The sequence below is a fragment of the Sphaeramia orbicularis genome, chromosome 16 (assembly GCF_902148855.1).
Source record: "Sphaeramia orbicularis chromosome 16, fSphaOr1.1, whole genome shotgun sequence".
NCBI classification, from domain to species: Eukaryota; Metazoa; Chordata; class Actinopteri; order Kurtiformes; family Apogonidae; genus Sphaeramia; species Sphaeramia orbicularis.
The window spans coordinates 37005901-37023378 of record NC_043972.1 but is presented as its reverse complement, the minus strand read 5'-3'; the positions used below and the strand labels follow the sequence as shown (position 1 = coordinate 37023378).

Sequence of the window (17478 nt, the reverse complement as noted above, 5' to 3'; positions counted from 1 at the left end):
TCCGCCGGTGGAAGAAGCGCCGCCTCAAGCAAATGGGGGAACTGAAGGGTCCCGTTACACCCGCCCATCGCTCATGAAACCGGCCTATCCGCATCCCGAGCGTCTCATCAGTGATGGGATCACTGACCAACGGGTTTGATCCGAGGCTTCAGGCGGGCCAATAGAAGGCCATGTCTGCCCCTCCTGCTTTACTGCAGAATTCCGAGGCTTGCAGCCAGCAGCATCGCGAGTCTCTAGGCTGAAATTTTGTATAAATGGACGCACAAGGTTAGATTCTAGTTGTCGTGATTGTGTTTGTTCATCGTGTAATGTATTGATGTAGCGTCACATAATCAATTTGTGTGCATTATTGCATGTTATAAGCACCCCTGGATGTCTCATCGGTCGTGTTGGTTCTTCCATGAGCATGTTGAGCACCTCCATATGTCACTTCAGTGGTGGGCCTGGGAGCCTCAGACAGAGCAAACAGCTTACACTTCATTGAATGTGTATATATCTGGCAGAACTCTGCAGATAGAGAGCCACATGATGAGTCAGTCAGATATGATCTGTTTCTACACATTTCAGTAATTTGAGTGACTCACGTCAGAGTCATGGCTGCCGTCTGGAGACTACCTGACTGCCCAACGCATCAGGTGCACAGTGTTGACAATGAAGACTCAGCTTTTTTAGCTGAATGGAGGCAAAATATGACGTATATGTACCTTAGTGATGGGACAGTGTGGAATGAAACCTCGCTGGTATTTTGTAATTCTGACATCTGGGAGTTTAAATAAAGCAGTTGTAAAATCCCTACATGGGATTACTGAATAGAGAGGAATGAACTAGTCTAATTCATTCAACTGCATTGCACAGCTTCTTTAAACACTGAAAAGGCAGAAAGAAATGGGTATGGAATGACAGGCTGGGAGGGCAATGACATTGAGAAGAGAATGAGCAAAGTATGAGAAAAGGGAAGAAAAGGCAAAGATGGACAGATTGTGTATTTTCTGTAACAGTGCCAAAAAGAGAAAGAGGCAGAGCGTGAAAGAGAAGCACACAGAGGACATGCAAGAGCACAGGGAGTTGAGCCATATGCAGCAGCCAGAGTTGCCATTCCTGTGTGCTTTTCACTGAAGGGACAATGCAGCAGTGCGAGCACACATGCAAACCCACTGAGCTGCGTGAACACACACAAGTATAGCTAATGCCTGATTTGCAAGGGAAAACTGAGAGTCATGCCTGCCAACCCCAGAGCTGATTGTTGCCATGCCTCACTGCCTTCCTTGCTTTGGGCCCAGACGATGACCATGCGACCCCACAGCAGTAAAGCGAAGTTAAACCCAGGGTTAGATCACAGTCGGCCACAATGCTCTCCAAACACAATGATACAGTGCATGGCATTATAGCCTATTATTTCTCTATATAGATACTACTGATGCAAGTTTTTATTTAATTGTGAGTAACTATTTGTAGTTACATGTTATATTTCTATAATTAAAGAATCAAGAAAGCTTGTATGTTCTCGCAAACCATACACTAAACTTACAGGATGTTAAAGCAAATGTTGGCATTTGCACACAGAATATCTTACACAATGTCAGAATATTACAAGTAAATCCCATGGAATATTTAACCTACTGCACATTTATTGATCACCCTTATTCAAATGCTGTGTAGACTTTGTTTTGCAAGAACTAAGACTATTTCAATTTTAAAACAATTTGACCAGACTTGTAAATGCCTTGTAATAAAAATGACCATAATGATGAATGTGACTGAAACCTGAAAAATAAGATGTAGCCTTTATTATTCTATCTAGTTTTATGGGCCTCCATCTGGCTTGTGTTTCTGTCACAGACAATTTTCTCCCATAACCTACTGTATTTATATGATATGGTTTTGTTGTTTGTGTTTGGTTTTAAAAATCCCTGGGCTGCTACCCAATATCCACAAAAGTACAGTGATGATTAAAAGATAGAATTTGATCCTGATTCATAGTTCACTGCCAGTGAGGGTGACTTTGTCACTGTGGTGCAACTAATAAAGTTATCTTCTGTGTCATTTAAATCAAAATGGCTGCCACTAGCATGCTTTATTAACCTCCGTCATAGCATTATGTTTCTTGCTCTTTTCCCCCCTCCCCCCTTACCCCCCTATCTTACACCTCCTCTCTTGCTCTCCACTGAAAAGAGGGAGGAAAAATCCCCCAGTTCTTGGTCTCCACAGCAACAGCAGTCAGATGACCTTGTCTCTGACTGTTCTGCTGAGTCAGAAATTGAGGGATGGGTGAGGGGGATGCAGGGAGCACAGAGTAAGAGGGAGATGAAAAAAAGAGAGAGAAAGATGTCACGGAGCTAAAGCAGTCGGGTACCTGTGTTAATAACTGATTCGTGATCTGTGGACTCTGCACATGCAGCGCTGTCATACTTATTTATCATCCACACAATGTACTGCCCACAGTGACCCAAGGCTATGTGGTATGCAAAGTTAGTGATTTGTCAAAGTGTGACATTAAGCCAAAATGGGTGAGTCAGTGCTGCTGCTGTAAGTCATGAGATTTTAGAGTCATTGGTCCAATGTACAAGATTCAGGAAAATATGTGTGGGTGAGACTAGAACAGTGGTGTGTAGTGTGTAGTTGTGTGTTTATACAGTAGGGATGGGACAAAACATCAGGATGGGACTATAATATAGTGTACAATATATACAAATATATTTTATCATACTAAACTCAGAGATATTGAATTGACTAGAAGAGACTGATATGTATTAAAACACCGGTACTCTCACGTCATTTAAGAGAGTCAGTGCTTCTTGGAATGATGTGGGCATGGAAGTTGTGTATGTGTCAAAGAGGCATTAAGCCTGTTTACTGTGCACTTTTTTTTAAGAGTGTTTGTCATATGCTTATTGGAAGGTGGGTCTGCCCATCAGTCTATCCCCATTATGTTTAAAATGCAACATCTCAGTATCACTTTGATAGAATTTGGCACAAACATTGACTTCAATCCAAGGATGAACAGATTAAATTAAAATTAGGTCAAGAACTCAGAAAACATATTTTTGGTTGTAATTGCTTGGAATTCAGAGAACAGTGTGACCTGATTGTAATTTTAGGGATCATGTGAAACCAACACTGTAATGCAGTGATAAAAAGCATTATTCTTATGTTTTCACTTTGTAGAAGTAGCCTATTCTGACAAACAGGGTGAGAACACACCACACTCATCCCAAGATTCAACCTCATTATTTAATAAGTGTGCAGATTTGCTCTCTGTCCAGAGTCAGAACCAAACAGGGAGAAGTAACTTTTAGTTTTTATTATGACTGTCAAAATTAAAGCATTAACGTGGATTAATCCATCATCAGGATTCATCTGATTAAAAATTTTAATGCAATTAACCCATCTGCAGTGCAGAATGACTCTGAATGTCTCTGGCATTGCATTTTGGGCCATTTGTTTAAGTAGAGTTAGCATAGCACATGCACAAATGGGCAGTTGATCCGGTGACAGGCAGCAGAAACAACTGATAAAGATGAAAGACGCTAAACAGTATGTTGGCCCTCTGGATGGAAATATGAGTACAAAAAACCCCCAAGATGAAACAGTTGTTTCAAGTTGTTTTGCTGAAACTATTGAAGGTGTTAAATAAACCCATTAATTGCATATATATTTCCTTCTTTCTTCAATTCAATTTTCAATTCAACTTTATTTTTATTCAACTTTCTTGAGTCTGTTTGCTCATACAAAATGAAACACGATTAATACAGATTAAAAATGTACAATATTTAATCATGATTAATTGAAATTAATTCACAGCAACCCTGTGATTAATCTGATTAAAAAGTTTTATCATTTGACAGCACTAGTTTTTATGTTCCACACATCTGGAACAAACTACCAGAAAACTGCAGGTCTGCTGAAACTCTCAGTTCTTTTAAATCAAGGTTAAAGACTCATTTGTTTACAGCTGCCTTTGATTAGAGGTTTTTGTTTGTTTGTTTTTTTTTTGCAGTTCTAAATACTTGCACTGCAACCCACAATTTTAACTGTTTTTTATTGGTTTAACATTAATTCTTAATTTTAATCAAGACTGTTTTTAGCTTTTGCTTTAACTGTCTCTTATTCTTGTTTTAATTTCTTTCTTTCCACCACTCAGGTTTAAAAAGTGTGTGGTATACCAGGTTTAAAGGTGCTAGCAGGTAGTTCTGGCTATTGCCAGGGTTTCACAATTAGTGGAGGGGGAACAACCAGATTGGGCGCCAAGGTTTTTCAGACCCAGGGCAGCAGGGTTAACCTGCTGTTCACAGAGAAGCCGCTAGCTTCTGGGATTATCTGAGTCCCCAGGGTCACAAGTAGTGAATTGTGCTCACGACGAGGCAGATAACCTCAGGGGTGGTAGTTTCTGCCGGAGTGGAGCACCTTTTCTGCACTTTCCTTTCGTTTAATGTTTTATTCTACTATTGTCCTGTGTAACTGTATGTGTTTCTATGTCTTTGTAAAGCACTTTGAATTGCCTTGAGTATGAATGGTGCTATACAAATACTCTTGCCTTGCCTTTGCCTAATGCTTGTTTAGCCATAGCTCCATCCCATAGACAGTACATTGGAGGCAATGGCACAATTTCCTTCAATAGAGCAAAAATGAAGCTAGAGGTGTCACATTGTCACATCACAGATTTTTCCAACATCGTTCAGGCTTTGTCAAAACTCTGTGGGCACCCAAATATGTGAGTTTGAGCATCATTTGAAAATGATGGACATCAAAATGCAGCTAAAAGAGAAGTCTCTTTTCTTCTCATAAGGTTCTTCATGAAATATTTTAACTTTTTAAGCAATTCCAAATACTTTCCCTTATCTCCCATTAAGGTTTTTGATTGACTTCATAATGACTTAAGGGTCATTCACAATCTGTTGCAGTGTTGGTTGGGATTGAGGTCAGAGCTTTGTGTATGTCAATCAAGTTCACCCATTCAGTTACTGACAGGAGTTTTTATTATGTTTTTTTTTTTTTGTGTATGTAGGCCCATTCCACAACATGCACTTTTGTCGAAAGATAAGAAACAAGTCAAGTTAATGAGTCTTGGTCCAAAGTGCATGAATGCAAATATTAATATTAAATTGTAATGGTGTCCACATATGTGAACAGACATAATTATAGTTTGTATGAGGGTATGAGGAGTCATCTTTATATATGTGTGTGTGTGTGTGTGTGTGTGCGTGTGTGTGTGTGTGTGTGTGTGTGTGTGTGTGCGTATGTGAAGGTGATCCTGGCTAATCCGGTTTTATAAATGTCTGACATAATCTGTGTTCCACTCACAGTGTCCAGAACAGGAAGCAGGGAAGAATGAGAAAAGGGGATGTGGGAGAAAAAGTGACAAGAAAAAAACAAAAAGGTCTGAAATCATGAGATAGAGATGATGGAAAGGCATATGGGGTTAAGGACAATGCCAGGAATGAGGCAGTGACAGAGGAGAGAGGGAAAGAAGGAGATGGCAAGGACGTGTGAAAAGTAAGACATAAGTAAAGAAGAATAAGACCAGGTGGTTGGTGGAAAATTCTTCTGGGATATTAGTGTGGAAAGAGTGGTGCACACCCATCAATTTGTAGTCAGATATCTTGGAATGGCAGAATGAAACTTAGGGTGAGAGGGAAGAGAAGAAGGGAGAGTCCGTCTGTATTATTATAAACCACAGAACTAATACAATACAATACTGTAATAAGTAATGGCAATCATTGTCACTGTTGAATAGGCACAGGTATGAATAATAACAGGATTAATGTCTATACTATATGCGTTTTGTGTACTGGTACACTCATGGTTTACTGGGCTACAAAACATGGAATGACACATGCCATTTCACTTTATAATAACTCACCTCTGTGTGATGTTTAAACCCTGGTCATAAACCAAACCTGTTTTCACTATGCCCTTAAATGTTATTTTGCGCTTCATCATTCTGAACATTACAGTTTATTGCACCTTAAAGTTTATTTTTGGACTTATGGAGAAAAGTTTACTTTGGACTCAGCCAGTTTTTTTTTTTTTTTTTTTATCCAGATCTGTTTTTATACTTTCAATTTATTTTGTATAGTGTTTTCTCTTGTGTTCTATTTTTCTACCATGTGTCACACTGCTGCTACTGCTGCACTGTAATTTCCCAATTTCAGATCAATAAAGTACATCTATCTATCTATCTATCTATCTATCTATCTATCTATCTATCTATCTATCTATCTATCTATCTATCTATCTATCTATCTATCTATCTATCTATCTATCTATCTATCTATCTGAAAACATCTAAGTTACTTGTTACAGTATGTGCCTTCCCTGCTCTGTATACTATATGTTTTCCATGAATGAAATTTAGTAGAATTTCAATATGGGAAAGAAATAAACATTTAATATTATAACAGATGTAACTGACGGGAGAGGGTATGTTGTACAAACATAAATAGTTTTTGATGTCATGTTCTCCATCCTTGTTTAAATGTCTTTGTGGTTTTTAAAGAGTTTCCTCTCCTCTCTCTGTCCTCACTGACCCCTCCTCCTCTTTCCCCTCCTCCTCTTTCCCCTCCTCCCCCTCCTCTTGTAGCTGTCCTTTCAGCACCACTGCAGCAAAACGCCTGCTCCACCATACATATAACATCACTGTTGTATTTTCAGTCGCTACACTCTGTTGGATTCATTGCATTTGGTTTGTGCTCTTTTTATAAGATTGGCTGATTTGATTGACAAAATCATCAGTTTCCAGCTGTTTGTAGTTCATGCAGTTTTTGAAAAGAACTACATGTGCTCATATTTTGCTCCTCAGTCTCCAGTTTCTATGTAACATTTTGTAATAAACACTGAGTAATGATTGAAAGATTTGTGAGGGAAACTAAAGAGCATTTAATGATGCCTTTCAATCTGCAAGGCCATTAGAAGAGAAATATCTACATGCCTTTTCCATTTTACAGCCTTTTATTAGGTATTTATTCTCATTGTGCGCTTAAAACACCCTTTAGCATTCATTAGGTCCTCATGAATACTAAAAGCCCTTCTACCTTGAAAGCTCTTTGATGCTGCAGGTTACTTTTTAGATAGTTAAACTGCCTTATTATGACATTTTTTCACAGGTTAACTGAGAAATGAAGAAACAATGAGGTGTATTTTTTTCTTCTGTCAAGCTGACACCACTCAGCATGAAAATGAGTATTTGAGAACAAGGTTATTTATCACAAGGTTTTACCTCTCATTATTTTCTAAGTAGTTGGAACACTTAACAGATATTTATAAGACATCACTGTGTGAGTTTTTTTTTTCTTTTTTTTTTTTCCAATTTTATCACTTTCTGGGTTTTCAGTCACTCAGTTTTTTAGTAAAGAGGAATTCCTGAGTGCCACATATCACAGTATTTTTGTAAATGCCACAGCAGGAATACAGCAATGAAGAAATGGTCTGAACAGGCCTAAGATACCCTATCAAAACAGGATCCTATTCTTGACATATTAAACTAAACCCAGTCAGTACATTTGTGCTGTTACGTCTTAATGTCGAACTGCTTTGTAAATGAGGGTCAGATGAGGGAAAATGGCTTTTTAGTATTATGATTACTCAGCAGATTAGCAGACAAGCATTACCCCTAAAATGCAGGCTGATGGGCTCTGATTAACTGATGAACTAAAATGTCCGGAACATTTCAGTTGTTCTTTTGTAATGTGATTTTATTATGTCTTTGTCAATCACCCTGAATCCTCTTTTAACTCCAGACAGCACATTTAGCCAAATTTGTTCACTCTGGTTGCCATTTTGCTTCACTGTTTATCTGCTTTAGCTGCTTTGAAGCTGTTTGCTTTGTGTTTTTCAGGTCTGCTGAGTTTGTAGTGTGTCACACTCCCTTATCATAACAGAAGGGGTTTGCTTGGTTCAGACGATACTGAGTGTCTGCAAGCATGGGTGAAGAGTTTTTTTCTAACCTGTGTGCCTTGGTATATCTGCAGACAAGCATTTTTGTCACTATGATAAGTGATCTGTCATGCACAGTACAGCAACCAGCCTCCGACCTGATTTAAGAGACAGTCCACCATACGTATGTGAGTAAGTCAGGTATTTTGTCAGCAACTTGTGCCGCTGAGTGTACCTTCAAATCAACTGCTGCATGTGCATGTGAGTGTGGAAGGTACAGTAAGCAGCAGCCTCAGGAGTGATGGGAATGATGACAGTGTCGTAACAGCTAGAGATGGGCCATGTGCTCAGCGGGGGGAACCGGCCCTTTAATACCTATCAGCCAATCAGGCAGGGCATGCTGGGAGCAGGCCGTCCTTGGAAATGACCTTGCAGGGAGGCCGAGGGATGGAGAGGGAAGAACACATAGAAGGGGCAGATAAAGGAGAGGAGAAGAGGGGTGCACGCAGGGAGGATGGATGAAATCTGAGGAATGGATGAAGCCTGGAGCAAGCAGACATTAAACAATAAAAGTAAAAACATATACCATTGCACCGCAAACATAATCATGTATAAAACAGCCAGACAGATGGATGAAGTAAATAGATAGTTTGATGCTGACAGATAGCAGACAGAATGAGAGGCAGATAGTTAAGGACACTAAGAGGATTAAAAGTTCAGCTGTGTAGTCCTGCCCCACTCTACCTCTGTCTCTTTCCCTCTCCCTTCGTGACAGACAGACGTCATTCTGTCCAGATTAAATTGACAGCATGCCATAGTCTTAAATTGCATAAGGATTTCTCTGAAAGGGATGAAAGACAGGGATAAGAATAAGGCTCAGATTTTAAAGTTGGAATAATATAGATGAAATTAGGGGGACAACAAAATAGACTTGCAAATTTAAGTCAGATACATGTGTGATTTAGCCTCTTAACATACTTTTATTCCATTTACTCTAAATCCAATTGATTACAACCTAGTTAATCCTGACAATATTCTAGTGATGCGTTCATTTGCAGAGTGCCAGGTAAGGATTTCTTCCCTCCCTCCGTATGTGGTGTCAGCATTAGGTACTGTACTGCTGTGGCCCCTCCAGATGCACTGCCTTGTGTGTGGCCCCATTCTGTTCCAGATGATAGAGTGAGAGTCTGTGTGTGTTTGCGTGTGTGCGTATGTCTGGTTTCACTTCAGAGAGTACCACAAAAAAAAAAAAAAAAAAAAAAACAGTGAGTTAATATGTTGCTGCCTGTGTGTGTCAGCATATTTCCATATGCGCCATTTGCATTAGTATGTGCTGTTTAGCCATGGGACTATAGTGTGTGTATGTGTGTGTGTGTGTGTAGTGTGTGTGTGTGTGTGTGTGTGTGTGTGTGTGTGCGTGCGCGCTGCTGTGCCCAATGAGTCAGTGTGATGGAGTGCTAGCCACATGCTATGCTAGCTTTGCAATCTCAGCAAAATCTTCACAATTGCAGTACCCAGTTACCTTATGTGAGACCCCACCCATTCCCACACTGTCCAGTTCTATACTGGACCACAATAGATTTGTCTTCTTGCTTTGTGTGCATTAGCAACTTTGTGTGTGTTTCTGTGACTTCTATCCCCAGGCTTGTCCGCTGGATGTGTACTTGTGCCCTTATGCTGAGCTCTGTTCTGACAGAAAGAGGCTGCTGTGTGCTCGTTACTGTAAGACTCTCACAGACATTGTTCCCCTGGTGGGAGTGTGTGTGTGTGTGTGTGTGTGTGTGTGTGTGTGTGTAAGTGACTGGGTAATTGGCTCTCCACTGCCCACTGCTTTGTCCCCATTGTGTGCACTCACATGTACAGTCGTCGGCAGCAGTCCAAATGTAAGCTGACGGCCAGTGAGCACCATGTCATGACAGATGCCGTGTTCAGGGCTGAAACACCTGTCATTCAATACACACGAAAGGTGTTGAATAGTAAAGCAAAGGGCGTCAGGGTCATTACAGTTAGATGACCCTGAAGATTGAAGGAGGTCGCCCTGGCAACTACCAGCCTCTCTCCTCCCATCCCCCTTTCATCTCACTACTCATCACATTACTCATGTGTCACGTGTTGCACACACACATCCACCCAAGATTTTGACTGTATAGCATCATATATAATGTACAGATTTCAATGATAGTCCCTGTGTCTTGTAAAATAGCAAGAAGGATAGAGGGAAAAAATAAAGTGCTGAATCCTGAAAATGAGATCAAACATTTCTATAAAACCTCATTCTATCATCTTAAGAACATCTTCATGCACTACACTGTACTTTACCCCTGCCTGATGCAGAGATGGTCCATTCATGTGCTCAAGGCTGAACTACTGCAGTGTACTACTGATTTGGAATGCAGCCAGGATCCTCCAGCCTGCTGCTTGGAGGAGGGTGGTGTTACTCCACCAAGCTCCTCTGCAAACTCCACTGTTTCCAGGAGGAACACACTTTACGATGCCTCTCTGAACAAATCACTGTACTGTACCTATGTGAAGATAGGACCTAACAGACCAGTTATGTCTGACTTTACAATCACAGATTGTGTAACCTTTGACCTTTTGCAGCACACTGCTCTGCATTATAAGACTGTTTTCAAGATGTACTTTGAATAAAGCTAGTGTTTTCAAGGCAATCTTTTTTTCTTTTTTTTTTGGGGGGGGGGGGGTAATAGAAATTTCGATCTTATTATTATTACGTAGACCTGTGCTCCAAAATCTTTCCTAGTAAACTGATAATTCTTAGTTCTGGCAATTAGTTGATGAGGTGTCCAACATTTATGATACTGATATGATTATTTAAAAGTGTACTTGTAGGGAGGAAAGTGGTTTGAGTTCAAAGGCTGAGAAACAATGTTATTAGCAGCATTGTTAGAACTCTGTTATATCTTAGAGAAACCAAACTATAATGATAATAAGCCCTCAAAGTATAAATCTCACAAAATGGGGCTGCTTTTTTATAGCATTAACAAAAGTGATATTGATGTTTTTTATTGTGGTTTTTAGATAATTGCATTTTCAGACACATTCTTCTTTTTATTCCTATTTATACACATCAGTAACCACCTTTTTCCAGGTACAATAATTAAATACTGAGTCCCGGTTACTATTCATAAGTCAGACTTGTTACAGAAATTTATGAAAGGTTGAAAATGCTCACATTTCCCCTCTGTGAGAACCTTTCCAGTTATACATGTGTCATCACATCATTCCGTACATTTCAGTGGGATGGAGGATATTTCTGTTTCCATTGTAATAAAATAAGCCTCATCCTAACAAGTCCACAAAACAATCAAAGTGTGCTGTTTGTTTGGTCATTAGACTCTGCCATTTTTGCACTAGATAAAGCTAGAACTGGATCTAGATTATGTTATTTTTTTAAAACCTCTGACAGGATTTGTAGTATTTTTGACCAACAGTTGGAAAGGATTAGACAGTTCCAGAACATGTGAGCCATTGAAGCTGGTGTCAAGATACATTCACTGTTGGAAAAATCTTGCAGTGTAATTTTTGATGAGTGTAGTTTGTGTGATATCTTTTACTGTATTGGTCCATGTCTGGTGCATGAAGATAAATGGATACATTCTTCAGCTCCTTTCCATTTATCTTCTGTGATTTCTTCTCCCAGATCCTGCTGCCACAACTCTGTTTTTCACTATTTTGAGAATGTATTTCACCTTCTCAAAAAACACTTTAGATTTCTTGCCAAACAAATGTAACTAATTAATAACAAGTTATGTATGACATAGTTTGTAAGTTATTGACTGAGACTGAGTCCTGTTTGAGGTCTGACTGATTCTTCCCATCAAATAATGTCTAATGAACTATAAGTGTTGACTGTACAAAAAATGTCTGTAAGTGCCAATGGCAGAAAATAGCGTTACACTTCTCTCACTTGTATGTCAACCCCTCTTGTGTCCTCTACAGACTTCTGTTTGTTCTCTACTGTCTCTCCTCTCCTACTCTTCTCTTCCAAGGAGATTCATGAGTCTGATTTTATATATTTCCATCCCACATAATATGCATTTTTTTTACACTGAACATCTTGAGTGGTTGTGTGTGTTCCGTGTCATTAGTAATGAGAAGTGAGATGAAAGGGGGATGGGAGGCAGGGAGGAAGTCTCCAGGGTCATTTGATTGGGGTGACCCTAATGGCTGATTGGCTAATTCCCTGTCCTCTGAGCCATCCCATGATGCTCAGAGGAAGGATAGTTCCCAAGGTTATGCATGCTAACACATGGGTGAACATGCACCATGAAAGATAGCTGCACACATGCACACGTTCCCATGCACTGACAAGCCAAGCAGAACGCTATCCTTGGCAAAGCCTGAGGGATTGTCACTTTTCCATTCACTGCTACAACCATTTTATAGCAGTAAATCACAGGTCATACACACCCGCAGATGAGCAAGGTGAAAGACATACAGAGGACGGTGAGGCAGAACTATAAAGAGGATGCTCATGGGAAAAGATGTTGGAGTAAACCTGAAGGGTTTGGTTTATTTACGTTAAGCAGAAATTGCAGACTTGATTTCTGACATTGTTGAGTTTTAATCCAAAATATTGTGATTTCCATTAGGGCCCTAAAAGTTCTGGCCAAAAAACCCCCACAAGACATGATATTTCATGTTTTGACTTAAATATACTGAAACCCCACTTATTGGATTTCTTGGATTTTGTCATCACATGACCCCATTCAGAGGCTTAAGTTTAGTGATTTTAAACAAAATGCCTCATTTCTTTAAAAAAAAAAAAAAAAAAAAAGACAAATGAACAGTGAAGTTTTTCATACAGCCCATGTTGACTGGCCAGATTTCCCACAATGCATCATACCCAGCTGTTTAGCTTACTGATAATTTGTTAGCTGCATAACTCAGCCAAAGGACAGTGACAGTGGCAGAGGTCAATTAGAATTAAAGTCCACCATATTAAATAAACCTACATTGAACTGTTGATGTTAAAAGGTGAAACTAAATCTGTTTGACAATGGAACTGCGGGTCGGATGTGAATATAATCAGGGTGGATGTTTTTGTGTCCTTGTGACATCTGTGACTGTGACATGCAGAGCTAATTGATAAATCCAAATGTTGGCGTATTATTTCATCCAGGATTATAGAGAAACGTGGGTGTGCCTGAAGCCCTGATCAAACATCTGGACACACCCTGACAAGCTAACAGGCTGGAACACACACACACACAAACACACACCTCATTAACTTGAGTAGCTCTAACTCACAAATAAGTCATGATTCATTAGATGATGCCATGTTCGCTAACACATTCTAACATGTTGTGCTACTAAATCAAGGCTTGTTTACTCTGAGTGAGTGATCAGTCGGGCCATTCATCACTCTGTAGAGACGTATCATTATCCAAGTGTTTCCCTGGCAGCCGTTTGTATGTGTTGGACTGTGTCATTGTGTGTTTGTATGAGATGACAAGGTTTTCCATGTGCCCAGAAATGTGATTTCAGATTGAATGAACTGAGTGATGACAAAAGGGGAGGGGGTTTGGATAAATCCCCAAGTGGCACTCAGTTGTTCAAATGTTGTGTCATGAATGGGAAATGAAACATCTGGAAGTAAGGAGGTGGACTGGCTTTGACTGACTGGTTTTATTCATTTACTCACTCATACACATACAATCAAGCATTAAGTATTTCAACAGGCTGACTGAGATGCATTTATTTGTTAAACGCACAACCAGCCCAAACTTTTTTGAGGCCGAATATGATTTTGGGGACCTGCACCACCTCTGTACCACTATGTGACTGTTGTCCTTGAAGGAATTCTCCTTTTGTTGCAACATTGTACTTTCTCTCTGTGACTGCTTCTATCAAATACAGTCAACATTAACATGCATGAATGTGACACCAGCTTAGCAGTGTGGTTTAATTAGCAGGAAATGATTAAACTACTGGTATTAAGTAGCCAGCCCATTTACATAAGAGTGTGTTTGTGTGTGCCTACGTGATGTATCAGAAAAAATGTAGCCTCTCTTGTGGGAGATTTAAGAAAATTGCTCTGGAGACATTCTGGTGTCCATGGGGCACACATGCCTTGGGCCATCTGTGAATAAATGTTCAAGTGTTTATAAGTGTTTTCAGAAAACAAACAATTAAAATGCCATTATTTTCGTGTTAGACTTTTAAAGCAATACCGTGACATGTTTTTAATGTTTTTGGTTTTTTTTTTGTTTTTTAATATACAACCATTATCATTCATGCTGTATCATTACCTCCGCCAAGGAGGTTATGTTTTTGCCAGGGTTTGTTTGTCTGTCTGTTTGTCTGTCCGTTAGTGTGCAACATAACTCAAAAAGTTATGGACAGATTTTGATGAAATTTTCAGGGTTTGTTGGAAATGGGGTAAGGAAGAAATGATTAAATTTTGGTGGTGATTGGGGGTGGGGGTGGGGCCCACGGGGGGGCAACTGATCAGCCTTGGCGGAGGTCTGCGCTCTCCGAGTGCTTCTAGTTACTTAAAGTATTCATAAGATTTGTGCATGTTTTATGCTTGACTCCATTTTTAAGCCAGCAACTGTCTTGTTGTCGTCATCCATAACAGCTTGTTTACAAATTTCTATGTTGATGAAAATCCATGATAATCCATGTGCTCACTCCTGGGTTCTTCAGTACTGCTCTTGTGCTCCTCTACAGTGGCAACAATGTGCAACACCACCTTAGAAATCAGCTAGTTTCTATATGCATATACTTTGTAATCAAATATGGAAAAATACAATAATAATAATAATAATAATAATAATAATAATAATAATAATAATAATAATAATAATAAAGAAATTAGCTAGTTTACGTAAACAAACAATTGACTCCATAAACATTATAGCTCACGTGTATGCATAATTCATACATATTGAACTTTAAATAGTGTTTTTGATATCATGCCCACCAGTGTGTGATTATTCTTGTTATATAAGACCAACTATTATTATACAATATCATAGAACCACCAAAGCTAGCTCTTTGATATGACGCATTTCTGATCACATTCTGCTGATTGAAGCATACTTCTCCTCTACTGCTGCTGCTGCTGCTACACATATTATACGTGATGTCTGACTTTGCTTTGCTGTGACTAAAGGCCATTCCCTTTTTTTCTTCTCTCTATATTTCATCTCTACCAGGTGGAGAGCCTGCTTTACACTGTAATGAGAACAGCCACATCTGTGCACCGTGTCCCACTGCCTGCATCTGCATCTGCAGTGCAGGACTAATGGCTCTGATTGGAGGAGAGAGAAAGACACACCCCTGTTTGATTGGTCAAGAGCTGGGACTCAGCATAACGTGACAGGAGTAAGAGGAGAACCATGTGGCTGAGTTTGGTAAAAATTACTGCTCTTTCTGTTGGAACAAGCAATAAAAAATACAAATAAAAAGGGAAATGAAGAGAAAAAGGAATTAGAAAAGGCATGACGTAAAAATATCTGTCTGGTGTTACATGAAAGTAGGTACAGGACATTGCAGATCAGCAGAGGAGGGACTTGAAGAATGTGTAATGTAACAGCCACCTCTCCTTGTCTCCGTGTCACGCTATCCTCTTACACACATTTCATCACAGGAAGGATATTATCCCACACAAGTCAACGGCCCGCTGAAGATAAAACCCACAGTATCAATGTATTTACACTTCTGGATGAAACATAATTTGTGGGTAAGATGTGAACATAGAGAGATTCCAACTACAGGACACAGACTCATTTTAAAGGGCATGTTTGACACCCCATCCCTTTAAATGAGAAAATGCGGAGACAGTTAAAGAGAATCACTCTGCAGGTAACGAAGAATGATGTAACCTGAGCTGAACACATTAAATATTAATGCTCATTTTAAACCAGCTGGCATCACGACTGCCCCAGGGAAACAAACTGCAAATGTCACACCACCACATGTGCCTGTGTACATGCCAACACATTCAACAATAAGAAGAGTGCAATAGGCCACACTGATCCTCATATTCTCCCTGTGATATCACTGACTGTTTTTTATTTACGGTTTCACAGATATATCAGCATTCATCTCTATTGTAATTACAATAACCTTAGTTCATTCAAAGTTAATCCAAGTACTTTAGGTATTGATAGCAAAAGTGGATAGATATTCTTTTTCAAAAGTTTTTACAGACTAGTACATAGGAATTATAGTAATTGCCACTTGCAACCACTGTGGTACTGGTTAACAAAATTTACATTTACTTAACCCTTATTTTCTGTTTATTAATTCCCAATTTTCAGCCTGCATACATGAGTTTACAGAGTTTAATATTATACAGACATTTATATCATGCTTTTTATACATCTAATATTATTCCTAATTCATCAACAGTACTAAAAGAATTAGACTACTACCCCTGCTACTGCAATCTCAGAAATAATCATAGTGCAAACACAGTTCCAAATGGAAAAGGACAAATCTTTTAATCCTGCGCATAAAATGCAAAACTTTATGACCACCATTAAGAGAAAACATTTCCCAGCACTGATCTAGCTTTAGAACATGTGGACTGTAAAGTGCTGTGCTGTTGAATGAACCTGTAAAACCATTATCTGACTAGTCTGGTCCCTGGATGACTCTGTTTATTCTGGGTGCTTGTTTTCGTCAAAGTATGTTAATTGTGAAGTTGTAGCGCTGTGTTGTGCTGCCAAGATGGTTCAGTAAAAACACGGTGCCACAGTAAGAGGCCTGTTATAATTGCTGATACAGTGTGTGCCAGAAAGATAGTTTGGTCTCTCAACATTGTGACACCTTCAGTCTAGTGGTAGATATTTATAGCGTTATTATATGCAAGTACTTTCAAATGTGTTGTGAATGTGTCTGAATAAAAGTTTGCAACTCTAAATAAATGTTGCAGATCATTTGCTTTTCCTCAGACTTCTCTTTATGCATTACACTTCTTGCTGTAACAGCTCTTTATAACATCAGGCAGCACTGGTGAATCTGTACCAGGCCTGTCCCAGCTGTCCTCTGGCCTCGTCTGTCCTCCACCTTCAGCCTCCCTTTAATCCCCAAAGCTTCTCTCCCTCCTCTTCCTGCTCTTTCGTAGCCTGTGCCCCTACTGGACTCTACCTGCTCCACCGGTCTCTACCTCTTCCTGTTCCTCTCCTTCCTCCAGACTCTTGCCTCCCCTGTGCGAGGGCGTCTCGACAGTGTCACTCACCATGGTGTCGCTGTTCGTGCCTCCTTCGTCCTCATGTTCTCCTCTCACACAGTTTGTCCTTCTGGCCTGGTGTTTACAGAATCAGCCCCGATGAGGGACGATGGCAAAAGGAATAAAAAAAAGTGAAGTGTAGAGAGAAATGAAGTTCTGAAAAAATCAGCTTTGTTTGACAGGATTAGATAACCAGTTAGTTTACTGGTAGAAATACAAGGCAACTATCACAGGCAGAGTACAGTGCAGAAGTTCTAGTCCAACATTAGGTTTGTTGGTTTAGGAAAGTTCTAATGACCACACATATGCATTTCTCAGTCCCTGTGTTAAAATACAATCTAGATGTATGTGAAGTATGTACAGCAGAAAAAAATAAAGTTTCAGGGACAAAAACAGCTTCTATA

General features: G+C 39.6%; 2 long non-coding RNA genes across 2 annotated transcripts; one reads left to right on the top strand and one right to left on the bottom strand.

The window, feature by feature from the left end:
- Position 1: 1 nt before the first annotated feature.
- On the top strand, positions 2-16774 carry LOC115435113 (uncharacterized). Its single transcript, XR_003937654.1, has 2 exons — positions 2-267; positions 15054-16774. It is a non-coding gene; the product is annotated as an uncharacterized LOC115435113 (long non-coding RNA).
- Positions 14109-14637, bottom strand: LOC115435115 (uncharacterized). Its single transcript, XR_003937655.1, has 2 exons — positions 14388-14637; positions 14109-14144 (listed from the first exon to the last, which is right to left on the bottom strand). It is a non-coding gene; the product is annotated as an uncharacterized LOC115435115 (long non-coding RNA).
- Positions 16775-17478: the final 704 nt, after the last annotated feature.